Source organism: Watersipora subatra, chromosome 11 (genome assembly GCF_963576615.1).
Source record: "Watersipora subatra chromosome 11, tzWatSuba1.1, whole genome shotgun sequence".
In the NCBI taxonomy this organism is placed as follows: Eukaryota; Metazoa; Bryozoa; class Gymnolaemata; order Cheilostomatida; family Watersiporidae; genus Watersipora; species Watersipora subatra.
Genome location: NC_088718.1, coordinates 26,920,549 through 26,940,344, shown reverse-complemented (window position 1 = coordinate 26,940,344; position 19,796 = coordinate 26,920,549).

Below are 19,796 nucleotides of genomic sequence, written 5' to 3'. Positions count from 1 at the left end.
AGGGTACAGCAAGGTTTCATCTAGTTAGTGTACATCAAAGTACCTTTCTGTTAGTGTTCTGCATAGATATATAAACCTAGATTGGCCAATAATAGCTATTTCCATTGGTTGCCTTGTCAGACTTAAATAGCATGACCTTACGTCATCATATTGTACCTAATGCTTGGCTGCACTGTTTTTTTACAATGGAGCGAATAAGGAGAAGGTGACAAAATCACATTTATTTTTACATAAAAACCTTCTTGGATACATAATCCAGTAAGCCAAAGCGCTTCTGTGATAATATCTGATAACCACCATAGATTAAAACTACAAAAGTTTTGAAATGTTGCACACAAATCATGAGCCATCAGGGCTTTATTTGCCCCCCTCTCCTATCTCCCTTTTCTCTTTTCACCTTCCCTCTTCTCCCAAGAAGAAGTGGGAAGGGGAAAAGAAAGAAGAGGGAAAGGAGATGGGGGCAAATAGCCCACCCACCCGAAGAACCAGACCCTGGCTAGGTAAATAGACTAATATCATGCTGAACTAAACATGACTAAATATGATGAGTATGCAAGTATGCCTTAAACCATAACTGTCACGAACAACTTTTATCGTATTTTTAGGTAAATCAGCCCCGCTGATTCCGATTTTGTACTCAAAATAAAGATTAGTCCACTAACCTTCGAAGTCATTTAGGATTTTTTAAAGCGTTTCACTATCCGTTTCGAAAACAACACAATCGGCATTACAAGATCCGCCCATAATTATGTGACAAAACCTAGCTTTTTCAGGAACGGAAGTTGGGAATGTTTAGTCCAATTTAGAATAATAGAGATGGGTGTCTTAAAACTCATTATTATCTAACTCCAGCCTGTAAAATAATCTCAGTCTTTTATGACAGGTATATAAACTATGTAAAATTGCTCGTATCTTGTTACATGATGTTTAAATAGGCTGAACACCAAGAAAAGTGAGCTCAAAAAGCGCGGTTTTATCACAAGCTAGCGTTGTTATCGCGCTTTTTTAAATATGCAATGTTAAATAGCTTATTTACCTTTCAGAAAAGACAGATTATTTTTAAGGCTGAATTCAGATATTAATGGATTTTAAAACACCCATCTCTATTATTCTAAATCAGTCTAAACATCCCTACGTAACTTCTGTTCCTAAAAAGCTAGGTTACGTCACGTATTTATGGGCGGAGCTTGTAATGCCGATTGTGTTGTTTTCGAAACCGATATTGAAACACTTTAAAAAAGCTTAAATGACTTTGAAGGTTAGTGGACCAATCTTTATTTTGAGTACAAAATCGGAATCAGCGTGTCTGATTTACCGAGTAAGTACGACCAAAGTTGTACGTGACATTTATGGTTTAAGTCAAAAATGAGACAGAATGATTATTTTACAACTGGTTATGTATCTCGGTCACTAAAGCTGAAGTGTAATGATTGTATAACTAGCATCGTGGATGTTACCAACTATGATGTCAACAAAGCAACAAATTCCCTAATCACAGATAAGAATCGTGGTGGCTTGACTTTGTCTTCGCCTGTGGTGATTGAGGTTTGCAACCACAGTGAGAAAGCGATGAGAGTGTTGCTTAGTAGTGCTGGGTTGATGACAAACTTTCCCAGGCTAGCACTAATTGCCACCATGGAGAGGTTGCTGAAGTTCAACATCATGCCATTGTTTAAGTGTAATCTTCATGCTAGTAGCCTAGCTTGTGAGATAGCAAAGAGATATATTTTGATTAGAGCACATTATGAAGCTAAGAATAGAGCTGGCACGAGTAGCTCGTCTGGTCTTGACCCATCGGGTCAGAGGTGCCCTGGTCGGGCTACCCGACACTCGGGCTTTCTTATACAAAAACACTAGTAGGTTTATGGCTAAATGAGAGCAATTGTATATCGCTTTTTAAGTGCCATTGAAATAGAGTTGCGTATAGTCCTAGCGCAAAAAGGACCAGGCGAAAGGAAACAAGGTGAGTTCAGACTACTGTATATTTTTACGTCTGCGACAATAGTCTTTGGACTATAGGTTTCACAACATTTTTCAGCAAGAAATAATCAACATGTCGGTGGTCTGGGAGTTCATGAAGAAACCGGTCAAGAAAAGGAAATACCAAGTTATTCGTACAATATGCGAAAGCAAGTTAAGTTACGAAGAAGGGTCCACCTCAATACTATTGAGGCCTTTACAACGAAGGCATCCTGAAGAACTTAAAAGCATGTGTAAGAACCTTCAATCTAGCAAACTTCTTTTATTTTCAGTTTCTTTCACTAATACCAGAAGTTTTAGGGAGGTAATGGATTTTTGCTTCCCACTATGCTGGGTTATCCATTTCTATATTTGTAAAGTATTTCTTAACTAATCTTTTCTTGTTGATTATAATAGCAGTTGAAAATAAAATCTGTAATAAAACACTAGCCAAATCATGCCATTAATCTATCACCCATTGAATAGCATTGATCCACCAATATCTAGCCATAAATTGTAAATTGCATCTATAAACCAAGCCACAAAATATAATGATTGGTGTGATAATGGGTTCTTTTATCTTAGGTTATTGATGTCACAACATTAGGCTGTAATAGAACTATCTCTTAACCTTAAATGAATAAAATCATTGCGCATGCTGACCGGTCTGACTCAATCTTGACCCTCATTGCTGACCCTGAGTCTGGCCTGACCCTGCATTTCTTGGTCTCATTCTAGCTCTAACTAAGAAAGCCACTGATTCCAATTCCCTCATCAGATCAAAACATGGCTCATCATATTTAGTCATGTTTAGTTCAGCATGATATTAGTCTTTTACCTAGCCAGGGTCTGGTTCTTTGGATGGGTGGGCTATTTGCCCCGCTTCTTTCCCCCATCTCTCTTTTTCTCCTCGCCCTTTTTCTTAGGAGAAGGGGAAAGGGAAAAGAGAGAAGGGGGATAGGAGAGAGGGTGGCAAATAAAGCCCTTATGGCTCATGATTTGTGTGTAACATTTCATAACTTTTATAGTTTCAATCAATGGTGATTATCAGATATTATCACAGAATCGCTTTAGTTTAGTGGATTATGTATCCAAGAAAGTTTTTATGTGAAAATAATTGTGATTTTGTCACCTTCTCCTCATTAGCTCCATTGTAAACAACAGTGCAGTCAAGCATTAGGTACAATACAATGACGTAACGTCATGATATTTAAGTCTGACAGGCTTTTTCCCTATTGGCCAATCTAGGTTTATATATCTATGGTGTTCTGTTTATGAAAGACCATGAATTGTCATGTTAGTTTCGTTGGCTTAACTCATAGCCAACTTGATCCAAATTTTTTTGGGCAAGTTGAAAACTATGCTCACTCAGGTACCTACTCCACAATATGAACAGCAGATAGATTAGTTCAGGGAGTAAGATTTATCCCTCCTCTACTAGGACTGATGAACTATTTTAAGCCAATCCTTGTCACGCACATATGACATCCTTGACACATCCTTGGCACATCTTTGACATGCACATGAGTTGTTATAATCACCCATAAAAGCCTTTTATGATGTAACCCACAATACCAGCTTTACCAACCAGCAATATTTACTATAATAGGAAATAAAATCAGAAGTTCAAAAAAAAGACAGCACCATACGAGATTTGAACCTTTACCAATCTGCTTTTCCACCCAGCATGTTACCGCTGAAGTGCCAATCATTCTCTTTCCAATATTTTGGAATTATTATTATACTTACTCTGTGTGCTCTATTGGCACATAACAATTTTTCACAGCACTTGAGACCGCCTGGATACTAGTAACACCAGAAACCAGAAACAAATTTTATAAACTTTATAGTCTATGAAAAGTACATTATTGTTTATAGTTTTGAATATTTTAAATAAGTCGGCAAGTATTAAATCCAGTACATATGCTCATTGCTGAGTTGATTTTTGGTTTCTAGGGGTCTCCGGTGCAGTTTTTTATCATTTTGAGTGGCTGCACAGTGTCGCTGTTAACTAAAATTTTAAATGACTTGCTGACTAGGCATGACCAACTTCACCCTACTCATACAATGTAATGTGACTCGATGTGAACCAATCAAATGCCATTTAATAAATCACTTACTGTTGACTCAGCAAGGTTTCCTTTAACAAGCTCAAGATAAACTTTGCCCTCTAGCCAAACACAGCTTTTGGAAGTTTCCTTCTCTAGCGCACAACCTAACATAAAAAATGAATTTGTTCAGGCTTGCATTTCATTTCTTTCTGCATTAAAATAAGTCACAACTTTCTCAATTGTTATTGTTGATAATAATAAAAATGCCTTGTATCCTTGTATTAAAAGGTAGTCAACCAGTGCATGCGTACCATGGCTCATTTAATCTAATTGTCTGCCTCCATAGAGCAGCTAATATTAAAATAAGTCATAGCAAGTTTCTTTAACAGTGTGAAATTTCACCGCACAACTACACTGTATATTGTACAATAGTTTTTGCTGTACTCAAATTAAACCAAAATAATATGTTTTTTTTTCAAAGTCATCAGACAGCGATAAAATGTTGAACAACAGCAGAACACACCATAGACATGCCGCTCCTTTTTATTAGAGAACGTGTAACTGATAGATCCTCAAAGCTGTATTCTAAAAGAGCAGGCTCCTCTTGTCTAACACTATCGTGGTTAGGTAGTAGTTTGAAAAGCAATTTATAAAATTCAGTTTCTTTATCACAATGTATGCCAATCGATATATTTAACAAAGAAATAGTGTATGTGTTTTATAGCAGTTCTTGTTTTATGTGTACGAAGCAAAGAGTAAGTTATGATGGCTTAAAAGGTCTCGAGATATGCATGAGATAATAAACCGTCAAGATACATGTAACTGCCATAACAAACAGTGCAATGCTGCTTCTAATTCAACTAATTCAGCAGGTAGTTAATCCTGCCAAATTAACTTTTCTTTGGAACACTTACAATATCAAAAATTCCTTTCTCTCATCAAGAATTGCTGCCTCATGAGTAAACAAGTAACTTCTCTTAGCACAAACAACTTGAAATGGGAGACCGATAATGGCCTCAATAAAGGTACATTACGAAATATTTTTAAGTTATTGCCCTGCACTAGCGAGAGCGTCTGTTATTGACCTTTCTACAATTATAGTGATTTTAACTCCTACATGTATCTACTTGTACTATGGGGATGTTGATTCATATCTACTTGTACTATAGTGTTGTTGACTCCTATCTATTTGTACTATATTGATGTTGACTCCTATCTACTTGTACTATAGTGATGTTGACTTCTATCTACTTGCACTATAGTGATGTTGACTCCTATATACTTGTACTATAGTGATGTTGACTCCTATCTACTTGTACCATAATGATGTTGACTCCTATCTACTTGTACTATAGTGATGTTAACTCCTATCTACTTGTACTATAGTGATGTTGACTCCTATCTACTTGTACTATAGTGATGTTAACTCCTATCTACTTGTACTATAGTGATGTTGACTCCTATCTACTTGTACTATAGTGATGTTGACTCCTATCTACTTGTACTATAATGACGTTAACTCCTATCTACTTGTACTATAGTGATGTTGACTCCTATCTACTTGTACTATAGTGATGTTGACTCCTATCTACTTATATTATAGTGATGTTGACTCCTATCTACTTATACTATGGGGATGTTGACTCCTATCTACTTATACTATGGGGATGTTGACTCCTATCTACTTGTACTATTTGAATTCCAATCCCGCACCGCCTCACAATTCTTTTGAGAATTACAGTAATTATGTCTCATATGGAATACACCAGGCTACAGGACAGGCAGGATAAACGCGAGCAAAACAGCATGTTATTAAACTGTTATGTATTACGCTTACTCGAAATCCTCAATGTTTTAATGTTTCCAGTCTACGTTAAAAGAAGCTTGCCTTTTAAAAACACATTTGATGTATGCTAACATATTTTATTGTATTTGTGTGTGTGTCACTGTGTTGGTGGCATATCACTCAAAACAGCATGGGCATAACTCGAAGTATTAATGAGGATAGGGCTAAACTAACGCTCATTGCGTAACCATCTCCATATTAGATTTTTAACGATATTAGCAGCAAGCAGGGCATTGTGCAGAACTTTCTTCACTTTCACTCAGATAGCCCCTAACATGTAGATTTCTAATACAAGTTGTTACACTGCTTCCTCTACGACATTCAATGAATGCATCTATGAATGCATTCATCGAGGGCAATTGTTTTTGATGCATGAGAAGGCGCATTTTCGAATTTCTAATCAGATAGATTGTGATACATTTATATGGAAAACAATAGTCTTAAGATTGCCAATTGAGCCTGGCGCTGTTTGGAGTGGACCTGATTTTGCACATTAAAAAAAGTCATGGAGCTTTGGCAGTCTAGTCATTCAATGTGAGAACTTTTTAATATCACGGAACTCCGCTCATATTGTAGCAGAGATTATTTTGTGACTCCTTAAGGCGGTTGATTAGTGCAGATAATAGAATCTACTAATTTGAATGATATAAGTTCAAGTCCTGCACACAGCAATCTTTTATAAAGCAGTTGAAGTACTGCCCATATCATTTTGTCAGGTCAACAAGATCACAGTTTCTAAGCACATGTTTAAATTTAGAAATGAGTACCCTTCTGGCATATCTGTAAAAAGATTTGTAAGCAGTCTAAGTTTGAGCTGCTGTTATAGATTGAGGTCCTAACTTGTGTTGCTCTAAAACAATCAGTGCTCAATCAAGACATCACAAGACAGTAAATTGCCCTTTGTTAAAGTCAACCTTATGCTATGTTTAATCCTGTCACAATATGACCACCCACCCCTTGACTGGCTGCTAGATATGCAACTGAAGAATCCATAATATTATACTCCTACTGATAGTTTTAAGGAGGCCAGACTATCACCAATATTGTTTGCTCTGGCTTAAAACATAGACTAGGCATGTACTTTCTCATAAACTTTTATCTAAATAAATTTTAAATGATTAAGACAGCTTTTAAATTAGATGAGTGACATTCTTCCTTAAACCTGTCTAATCAAGCCAATTCTTATAAATTTTTCACATTACATATTGGTAGAGATTGATAAAGTTTGTATGGCTCTAATTACAGCAATCCGGTATAAACATTATCATATGTCATACACTACTTTGGTAGTAGGTAAGCAAAAAGATCTGTTGCAAATACCAACTCTCTTCACATAGTAATGAGCTATATTGCTAAAAGTAGGTCAGCCAACTTGTTAATAATCTTTATCTTATCTACTCTTATTCCCGTATCTTTCTGAATATGTCATTTACATGTTTATTTAGAACATTTTACTACCTTTGCCTGCTACAAAATTACTGGCCTGCTAGCTTGTAAACAAGATTACCTTACCTGTTTCCTTTTAGAGACAATAACCTTACCTGTTGACTCGTAGAGATGACAACCTTACCTGTTGACTTGTAGACAAGATACTTACGAGTATTCTCCGAAAGGTTTGACGTTTTACAACCTGTATCATATAGGTATGATATTATAATTATATTCTGATTATTATATTACATAAGTGCTACATTATATAATAATTATAATATAACATATGCTGTTTATTGTTTGCCAGCATTAACAACATTTACAATAACTGTAAACTTGAAAAAGATGAGCAAGTCTCCGACAGTTAAGTTATCTAACTGTAGTTTCACTTGTTTACCCTGATAAAATGATGCAAACATGTCAAAATGCTACATACAAATACGCATAACAATATTAAAAAGTATCCATGTGTAAATATTATAAACATATACTACCAGACTGTCTTAGACATATACTAACAGACTATCTGAGACATATACTAACAGACTGTCTTAGACATATACTAACAGACTGTCTGAGACATATACTAACAGACTCTCTGAGACATATACTAACAGACTGTCTGAGACATATACTAACAGACTGTCTGAGGCGTATACTAACAGACTGTCTGAGACGTATTCTAACAGACTGTCTGAGACATATACTAACAGACTGTCTGAGACATATACTAACAGAGTGTCTGAGACGTATACTAACAGACTGTCTGAGACATATACTAACAGACTGTCTGAAACATATACTAACAGACTGTCTAAGAAATATACTAACATACTGTCTGAGACATATACTAACAGACTGTCTGAGACATATACTAACAGACTGTCTAAGAAATATACTAACATACTGTCTGAGACATATACTAACAGACTGTCTGAGACATATACTAACAGACTGTCTGAGACATATACTAACAGACTGTCTGAGACATATACTAACAGACTGTCTGAGACATATACTAACAGACTGTCTGAGACATATACTAACAGACTGTCTGAGACATATACTAACATACTGTCTGAGACATATACTAACAGACTGTCTAAGACATATACTAACAGACTGTCTGAGACGTATACTAACAGACTGTCTGAGACATATACTGACAGACTGTCTGAGACATATACTAACATACTGTCTGAGACATATGCTGTTTGTGACGGTAAAACTAACATAACTACATAACTGTTGCCATTTTTTCTTTTTGTTTTATGATTCTTTATATGTTATAAATTGGAAAACATTTCAGCTTTGAAATGAAACTATTGACAATAAGGTGATATATATATATATGCTACTAAAAATAAAACACACATAAGCATGTAAAATATTACAGATAAGTACATATTGAAATCTTACCCATGTTTTTTCACCAGGACAGTGAAAATCTCTCAATCTCTGAGATCATCAGTAGTTGTGATACAAAACTAAGCAGCATAACCGTTTATATTTGTGTTGTTAGCAGCAGCCAGCAACAAATCACATGACTAGAAATTCCAACATAGACATCTCAATATATTCAATCACGCTTTCATAGACCTGAGAGTGTAAGCTGATTATTAATGCCAGGTGTGGAACCAAACAAAAAAACCTCAATAAAGCTGATGGATCTAAGGCTATAAATGCACATAGATTGTATACATTATTTTGTGCTTTTCAAAGAAGGCTAACTTTAACGATATGAAGTTCTGCTAAAAATAAAATTAGAGTTTAGCTAATCACACATTCATCAAAATAATATTAACTGTAACTTGAAACCTGGCATTGTTAATTTCAGAATGTATTAAAAATGCTATTCTTGTTACTTTGTTGCCTTTAAAAGCTTATTTAGTCTTTTTGGTTGCTCTTTTGTATTGTCTAAGCAGTTCAGCTTTATCAATTTTAATTTTATATCAAAACCAGCTGATACCAGTGAGTTACATAGATTAACAACTTTTAGTCTATAGTGAGATACATAGATTAACAACTTTTAGGCGATAGTGAGATACATAGAGTAACAACTTTTAGTCTATAGTGAGATACTTAGATTAACAACTTTTAGTCTATAGTGAGATACATAGATTAATAACTTTTAGTCTATAGTGAGATACTTAGATTAATAACTTTTAGTCTATAGTGAGATACTTAGATTAACAACTTTCAGTCTATAGTGAGATACATAGATTAATAACTTTTAGTCTATAGTGAGATACTTAGATTAATAACTTTTAGTCTATAGTGAGATACTTAGATTAACAACTTTCAGTCTATAGTGAGATACATAGATTAACAACTTTTAGTCTATAGTGAGATACTTAGATTAACAACTTTTAGTCTATAGTGAGATACATAGATTAACAACTTTTAGGTTATAGTGAGATACATAGATTAACAACTTTTAGTCTATAGTGAGATACATAGATTAACAACTTTTAGTCTATAATGAGGTACATTGATATATATATTTCTCAAAGTCCGTCTGTTGGAAATCTGGCTATAGCCATTACTAGAACAGCTGAGCTGGACAACAATACAGACTCAAAGTCATGGCTTACCGTCATTGGAAGCCTAACCTTATTAACTAGCTTAGTGGAGTTTTCCATTGGCAATATGTCAGGCTACTAGCTTGAATGGTACAGTTGTTTGACAAAGTTTTAAAACCTTTAGTGTTTTTATTTTTCTCATGATATGTAGTTGGAAAGTTAGAATGGCAAATGTTGTTATATATTAAACACAAATAAATTTTCTGTCTAAAGACTCTTCTATTACACGGGCAATGCCGGGTGGTACAGCTAGTATAATATAATAATATAAAACCCAATAATGATATTATGATGTGACATTCATTAATGACTTTGCTAAAAATAGCTGCTGCTTACAATTGTTAAAAAAATTATTTTGAAATCGGCTTAATAAACTGTAAAACCTTAAATAAACTGTACAAACTATTTCTCGACTTGTAAATATAAAATATAGTCAAATAGTCATCTTCTCATTAAAACTTCAAGGTGACCGAACTAGCCTGAGTTAACTCTGGGGCAACTAATCATGTATTCGTGAAACAGTCCTTTTCCAGGTGGAGTCCTGCTGACAATACGGTTTGACCTTGAGATTTATTAATTGGCATTGTAAAGTTAAACTTGATGAAAGCCCTTTTAAACCTAAAAGGACTATCAGCAGGCAGTATACAGGTCTTTTTGTAATATGGAAATTTTCCCATCAAGCGAATCTGGAAAAATAATGGCACCTATGGTATGAGGCAATAATCTTTTACTTACCCAATTTGTTCCATTGCAGTGATAAAGTGAATCTAAACTTCTTTGTGACATAATGGAGATGCCTACTTTTAAACCTAATTTGTGAAGTAGGGCACCCGATTGTTCCAAAGAATTTGAAAATTCAATAGAAAAGTACATCACTTCTAGTTGATCTATGACAATAGGTCAAAGGCCACATGAAACTTCAATTGTATGTTGATGTGGGGTATCACATAAGTAAGCATTCAAATGGCACATGTTTCACATAAGGTATTTGAATAGTTGTTGCAAAATTTTACAGCTTTGTCAAATATTACTTTTAAAATAGTTGCTAAAATAAATTCCGATATTCTGCAAACTATTTTGAGCTTCACAGGTTGAAAACTTGAAGCAGAGAGGTTGGAATGTTAGTAGATTGAAAGGGGTGCAAAGTTCAAAAAACCGCAGGGTTGTACAGCTGGCACTCTTTCAAGTTCTAAGAACTGTTTGATGGGCATAAACAGCAATTTTAGCACTTTTGCCTAATTATGAAACTTTTATCTTAAAAGGAAAAGTTCTAAGGCGACATATTAGACATAAGGCAGAGGTATTACGACTCCACAAGTGGTTGCAACACCTGGCTAAAAAAAGCTTTGTAAACATATATTCTTAAATTATATGTTATTACATACTTTATTGACAATAATTTCATTTTAAACAGAAATATTGTCCAAATTACGCCTTATAAGAATCATAAAACATAACAACAGTAAATTTTTAGATTCTGCAGACTATTTGAGAGATTTGTGTAAGGTTCTCCACAATACAGCAGGAAGAACAGGAATGTTGAGCAGTCCGTGTGACCATAATATCCAGCAATTACAATACAGTCATGCTAAAATAGATTAATAGTAAAGGGATAATTAGGAGAAAATAATAAAATTATACTGTTATAACATTCAACATAAATGACGTGGAATGCATTTAAAAATCAGCTAGGGCCACTGAGTATACAATATGATCAAATTTAATAGACTCAGTAGTGACAGCAGATTATGGTGATTAGTGCAAGAAAAGTCTTTTAACAGAAAAACTTTGAGAAATTAAAAAATGAAACCAGGAAAGTCATTTAGATAAACATATTTAACCATTTAGCCAAATGTAACAAATTTCAGAAACTGTCTTGGCAAACTATCAGGTTCACAGATAGTTTCTAACAAATCCAGAAACTATCTTGAGAATGAGTAACAACATAACAAAGACGATGATCTGCTGCAGAACAGATCATCAACAATTAATTCTTATTTCAGATTAGGGACTGTAAACTCAACATTAGGTACCAATTAGGAAAGATAAAAACCTCTAGCGTTGTATGTATCTTAAATAATCTTACCTAACCAATGCTAGAACAAATTAAATTTACACGCTTGCAAAGTATTGTAATGGATTGTTGATCTTGTGTAGTCTACAGTGGTATCTACTGCTGTCTGATTGTTCATTCTGTCTGCTTGTCAGAGTTATTCAAGCATGTCTCTCTCTCCCTCCTCTTTTCCTCCCCCTCTCTCTCTTCGGGGGAGGAGGGGGTGGGGGGAAAGAGGGGGGGGAGAGAGAGAGATAGGGCTGACAGAAGAAAGTTGGGCTGACTTCAAGAAAGGCAAGACAACTACCAAGTTGAGAGTCAAGTATTTATTCAGGACAATATTGTTGAATTCATAATTAGCTATTGTAGTTCTTACACAATATACTAAGTGAAGTAAGGCAGCTGCTTGTTTTGTAAAAGTATTTTTGCCTGGCGAAGGGAGCAACATTGCTTGTTTGAAACATGTTTGATTTGCTCAGGAAGACCTTGGTCACGGACGTAACCATTACACAGAACGGTAGAACCTATAGAGCTAAAAACTATTTGTTTATATCTATTCAGTTTTAAAAAGGAAACAAGAATTAATATCATGACTAAGGCATGTTAGTTATCTATGCATTCAACTAAAATATACCGGTAATAGAGGTTGTAATTTCAGCAGGTTGTGTTACAATGGTTCGATGCATTCTACCTGTTTCAGCTCGCTACTGTCGAGTCTAGAGTGTAGTATCACCAAAAAGTTTTTGGTTCAACAGGCTCTTTCGGCTTCTGCAGAACAAAGAATTAAAATCATTAAAACTCAAACTGAGAGTTGTCTCCTCATTTTCTCTTCAAGACCATTACACCCCACTCATCTGCTCAACGATGTCTCGTAATAAAGATATTTCCCACATAAATGCATGGCTTATAAAAGCGTTAGGTTTAAGGTCGCTTTGCATTAAATTATAACATCTATTACAACTACCTAATCATTACAAATCAGACGATTGATCATAAAAAGTAATGTGGAAACAATAATTAGTGGTGTAAAGCATTGCATGATATCTGTATTGCGTTTACAATGCCAGGCATACCTGCCAACTCTCACGCATTGGGTGTGAGACTCACACAATCACCCCAAAGAAAAAAATGAAAATGCGTGAGATTTTTGCCCCAATTTCCACAATTTTATATATACTATCATTGATACATCAATTGCCCCAAAATCAAATCTCACGCATTGCCCCACTCTTGGGTTGGCAGGCCTGATGCCAGGTCAGCTGTAATTAGTGTCAGGTCATTGTGACGGCTGAACCATCTCTTTTCTACGGTTTGAAGGAGTTTGTTACATGTATTTTAAAACTATTTGTGAAGAAGCTATTTTTAGACAGCTGTTTGCTATGAAAGTCATGATTCGCGAAACATTTCGACAGGTCGTTCACAGCTGTTCTACAGTGAAAGCCGAGCCAAATGATTTTAGGCCGTTTAAACTCTAGAGTCTAGACTCAAGTACCTTTTCATTCGTAACCTCTTGGTTAGTTTCTTCATTGAACTTAAAAAACCTGGAATGGCAATCATGTGACTTCTACATCGATAGTGATACGTAATGCATGCGCCATATTGGAGAGCTAATCGTATACTAGTTCCGTTTGTAAACAAACAGTGAAAAATGAGGGAAACTGGAAACATACATGTTGAATAGTTATTTTCCAGCTGGGTGTTAACAAAAACTCCTCCTACACAAGGTTTAGAGCGCCCTGATAGAAAAAAAACCTATTTATAACCTATGGAGTGGGATATAACAATGATATACAGACCCCATAGGCTGTATATCATTGGATATAATAAGTGATAAGTTGATGTAAAATAGATTTTCGTGGACCATGTTATTCATACAAACTGTTGTATTACAGATGCATAAACCCAGCAAATGATATATTCGGGCAAATAAAAACTGTTCCATTATATTAAAAATTATATTACATATGCATAAACCATAATGGAGAAACTTGGCACATGAAGTATTTCGATAAAACAACACATATGCTGCCAAAACAGAAACCGCTTTCAAGATTTAAGTGATAATAGCTTATGAATGTATGATATGTATAATACAGTATCTGTAAAAGATGGAATGAACTACTGCAACAACTAAACAGAAATAAAAACAGTTGTAATAGAGGACAATCAAAATAATGCAATCAAGGAAATGCAGGAATTAGTGTAATCAAATGATTAAACTTATACATACACATTACAGAAAATGTGTAAAAGGAGATTTGTATACCACTGAATATTGAGCCAAGGTGCATCAGAGTTTCTTAGAATTAAATCAGATTAGAAATAACAGCACAACAACAGCTGCAGATGAATATTACAGTGATTACATTGTTACCGGCCTTTAAAAAGTACTGCTTTAGTATTCTTATGCCGCAAAGATGCACCTTGCAGTTTGAATGTATCATTTTTAGCCTAATGATGCTGTCGGAGATCATGAAACAACTAAATGAGGTTTCTCATCGATGGAGCACAGTGGTTGGATATGCCATCTGCTGTGTCCGTAAGTTGCTTCCCAGAGATAGCACATCACTAGATTCTACACTACTGATAACATACACGGCATAGTGGAGTGGATCTGGCTCTGCTTTAATGCGAAAGTATCGATCTGCAGCTAGCAGGATCCTGATGACACCGTCTGATGAACGCAACAATCCTCCATTGTTTTGTAGCTCGAGTAAAGTATAAAGATGTCGGTACTGGATACTTGACTTAGTGGTAACCAGCGACTGACGGCCAATGTCACGACAGCACTTTAGTTAGCTTTTGCGCAATGTAGCCAGCTATATAGACTATACTATTACCTATAATAGAAATTTGACATCTGAAATCATTGTGAGCTCCACAACCTGACCAACTTTTTGAGTAGCCTCTATGATGAGAATCTCGTTTTGAGCAGTAGCATTACCTGTCTTACCAGCATCTGATTTTGCACCACATTTGCTGATAAGTTTGCGAAAGGTAGCCTTAAACTGAGTTACAGTAGGATTATTGTTCCAACCACCTAAACAAAAGCATCAATTATAACAATTAAACAAAATTAGCAAAAATTAATGTCTTATTCACATAAACATAGTACCCTTAAGATACAACAATACAACTAATAAAATAAGCGAGAATAAAACAGGTCAAAATGCTACCATATCGCTATGTAAAATGAAAAAAGTGGCAATTTTCACTGGAAGTCATCCACACACATCTTAGGCATAAAGCTTAATGGAAATTTGTTCATCAAGCATGCAAAATGGATTGCATCCATGAGATTATTTCAATAGAAATGACAACAAACAAATTGCAGAAATACTGCAAAGATGTACTAACCATTGCCACAGATGCATAACTAGAGAAATACACATCAACATCTTCTAAGCTGCAGACATATTCATAAGAACTTGCTGTGACAGCTGTCACTGTTTTGCGTGCTGTTTAAGGTTTCTGAGCTTTTAAGATATATCTATGGCGCCTTACAGTGCCTCGCGTTGCGCGTTCACAACTCGAGTTGTACAACTCGAGTTGCACAACTCGAGTTGTGAACACGCAACGCGACTTTTCAAAAGTAAGGTGCAATATATCGGTATTACGGTAGCATAACCATAGATCTGGTTATATTAACAATGGTACATCAATAGGCACCCGTTAGCTAATAGAAATTAAACTGTATGTACTGTAAAACTAGAGCTAATAGTGAATTATACTGCGCCGAATTTGCAACTCGAGTTGCACAACTCGAGTTGTACAACTTGAGTTATATTTACCAACTCGAGTTTGTAAAAATAACTCAAGTTGTACAACTCGAGTTACACAACTCGAGTTCATCAAAAATCCAGGCCGAGTTCTTTTAACAGCAACTCGAGTTCAACAACTCGGCTTGAGAACATCTCATCTCATCATTTCATTTTCTCTAGCTATATTTTTTATATATGGAATTTATTTTGGTGCATCATTAAACGCCGTTGAAATAATTTCTATGTTCATTTTCGGTGTTCATTCAGTTTTTTGTCAGGTTCTAGAGAGATAACTCTTTTTTTCATTTGAAAAAGAAGTGGCCTACCTCCCACATAGATTGTTTTTTAGTTTGCTTTTTACATTCTACAATTGTTTTTGTCTCGTTATATTTATAGAAATAAATATGCGCAAATATTGCCAATATATATATAATTTAAATGTGTCTATATATTTAAACTATTATTATTAAATTCCTGTAAATGTTCTGTAAATGAGAACTTAATTACTCACTTTGCTTTTTTACAAACCCGCGTTAGTTTTGCGTATAACACAACTCGAGTTAATCATAAACCCAGGCCGAGTTGTACAATTCGGCAACTCGAGTTGGACAACACGGCAACTCGAGTTGTACAACTCGAGTTGTACAACTCGAGTTGTGAACGCGCAACGCGAGGCACTGCAAGGCACCATATATATCTACTTTAAGTTGAACAACCTGGCAGCGCTGTGCTTGACAATATTGTTTTGAATTCAATCATTGAAAAGCACGATTCAACATTGAAAAATATTACCTTTAAATGACATCAGTCAAACATTTTAACATGTTCTATTAAAACATGGATCATGGAAATGTTCGTTGCAGATGTGCCCAAGGATCAGGCTTATTCACTCTTCTGCGGTTGCGATACCATGTGGTAAATAACGAGAGTTCTCAGTTGCTTTGTTTGGAAATCTAAAAATTAAAATTAAACTGTAGTAGTTAGTTAGCAACAGTAGTAATAACAATAGTATTATTACTCTTACCTCCTTACTGCTAGCTATATCCAGGTACAACAATAAATAATATTATAGGCACTGCAAACATTTTTTCAAATATAAATGTTTAGAAATAACCTAATGGTTTGTAGTTCCAAAATATTAATATAATAAAAAATTCTAAAATTAAATAATAAAAAACCTTCGTTTTGAAGGAAGAAAAAATTCACTCACTAGCTTACAAATTTATCTAATCACCGACAAAATACAGCCAAACTCGTACACTCAGTAGTGACACTGATCGACTCTCACTCACCCAGTGACATACCTGCCAACTCTCACGCATTGGGCGTGAGACTCACGCAATCACCCCAAAGAAAAAATGAAAATGCGTGAGAAATGCGTGAGATTTTTGCCCCAATTTCCACAATTTTATATATACTATCCTTGATACATCAATTGCCTCAAAACCAAATCTCACACATTGCCCCACTCTTGGGTTGGCAGGTCTGCCCAGTGACTAGTGTAGTAGAACTAACTAGTGGCAGTACTAACTAGTAGTAGCACAACTAGTAGTAGTCGTGGACTTTAGCAATAGTAATTGAACTAGTAGTAGAAGTGACTCACTTGTGAAATGTCATGCCCTTTCCTTTGAAAGTCCATTCCTGCGGTTTTTGCAGCTCATAGAATAGCAATAGCACTGTGCACCTACACCATTCTCATACCTGCCAACACACACGCATTGGGCGTGAGACTCACGCAATCACCCCAAAGAAAAAATGAAAATGTGTGAGAAATGCGTGAGATTTTTGCCCCAATTTCATATACCAGGTATACTATCATTGATACACCAATTGCCCCAAAACCAAACCTCACGCATTGCCCCACTCTTGGCACTCTTGGGTTGGCAGGTCTGAATGTCCATTTTGTCTCTTTCATAAATTATTAGTAGTAATCTCAGTAGTCTGTTCCTTTGATTTAGCGGTGTATTCGTGATCTTCTATAGCTGTTAAATCTGAAATTTGATTTCTTTCTCACATCGAACGTAATGAAATTAACTCTAACGCTAACTGAACATGGCGTCGCCGGATTTCCGTACTTGCAATTGACCTCTACCATTCCAGGGGTTTTTAGTTCAATGAGTTTCTGGATCGTGAAATCAAAATTGATACCGTAATTGCTGACGATAAAGAGGACGTGTTACGACTGACGTTCTTTGGTGAAAAATACTCGAACACGGTTGTCATAGCAAAATGTAACTATAATTAGCTAGCTATTCTCGCGCTCGCAACCGGCGGTCGTTACCTGGTTTTTATTTTATTAAAATAATTTTAGAGTAGGTAATCAATACCGAGCATGATACGAGTGGGTAAGTAGCTATGTAGAAATGATGAATTTTAGATTGTTCAATTTTCATTTTGTGCAACGTCAACGGTGTGCTTGTAGTTTATTAGATTGCGAAATATCTGGTTTTGCCGAGCCCAAACTATTTTTTAAGTTGACTTCGTATTAAAGATGAACCTTTAATTTTCTTTGTAATCTCGTTTTACCCGGTAAATTATTTTGGTAATATAAAAGTTTATTTTAAAGTATTTTGGCATATAAAAGTTAATTTATCATTTGACACAGCTTGAGTATTCATTCAAAAAGGTTTTCATACTTTTCTGTTTTGCAATTAAACTGAAAATCTAATTTCAGTTTATAATCAAATTTGTATCAATTTATTTTAGAATAGAAGAGTTTCATTAAGTTTGTTTAAAGAAATAAAGAAGCATCTCTATGTTGCATTAGCTCCTGATCAATGGTTTCATTTGAAAAAAAGTCTATAAAGATCAAGGGTATATTACGAAGTTAGCGTGCAATGCCTAAAGAAGTTTTTATTAAGCACAATAACCGCTTCTCTGATGATTTCCTAACCTTCCAGACCATAGCAGCAGTCAGAGTGTATACCTATTTTGGAAGAGTTTATAAGCTATGAGAACATTGATATTTTAAAGTTTATAATTTAGTGATAAACTATGTGAGCAATTCTCAAGGATTGAATGTGCTGTATGCTTAGCATATGGCAGGTAAATGCTGTGCTTGTTTTTAAGAGTAATTTTGCATCGACTATAGCCCTGTGGTTTTGGCTGGACATGTCTGAGTCCAGTCAGTATTAAGGGAACCTCAATGACTGTAGACATGCTCAGTTGCAGAAAACAATTTAAGGTTGAATGCTATTTCTGTCACCACCAGTGGCCTTCTTGGGAATTGAACCCTAACTCATTGTTAGCAGGTCAGACATTGTAGGCCACAGCAGTCGTAAACAATTATGATAAAAGTGAATATCCATTTTGCATCAGGAAATCTTTAATTTGTAATGCGTGAACGAGCATAGGCGTGATTAAGATACATTTAATTTCCATGCTTTAAGAGGATGTTGGAATATAGCTGTACGTTTTTGTAAAGAAAGCACATAGCCAAGCAAAAGTCCAATACAGGTTTTAAGAATGATCCTTTTAAATTTATGAACAATTTGGCATAATGATGTTGAAATAGTGTTGGTAATAAATACTGTCATGTAGAAGCTTATTACAAGGCTTAAATTTCACGACAAAAGCTGTTCAATAACTATTTACAGTTGCACTAGCATGACAGGACTTGAACAAATCAATCTATTTTGTGTAATGAACCACACCATTCGAGTATAAGAGGTGAATATGAATTTTCAAATACCTATACATAAATTTCAAAGTTTGCCATTGTCTATTCAGATGTCTGCCTGTCCATCTATAGCTATTAAAATCTTAGAATGAAAAGCCTGCTGCGTGCTGGATTGGAACTCATGAAGATCACTACCGCAGGTTTTCAAACCACACATATAATCACTGAGCTATACAGTCCTTGGCGTTCTAACACTCTTACATGTATCATCTATCATATACCGTTTGCACATGCTAAATGTGCACTTTTGATTATTAACTAATCAAAAGTGTACATGACAGGACTTTACATTCGTGATTTTTTAAAATTGTTTAAAAACTAATTTTTTTCTACCATTACCTATTTTTTTAATTTGTAATTTTTGAATGTGATGTTTCTATTTCCAATTTCAAATGTGCCGTTACCCTTCTACTTTCGATTCTTCGTAAGGTTCA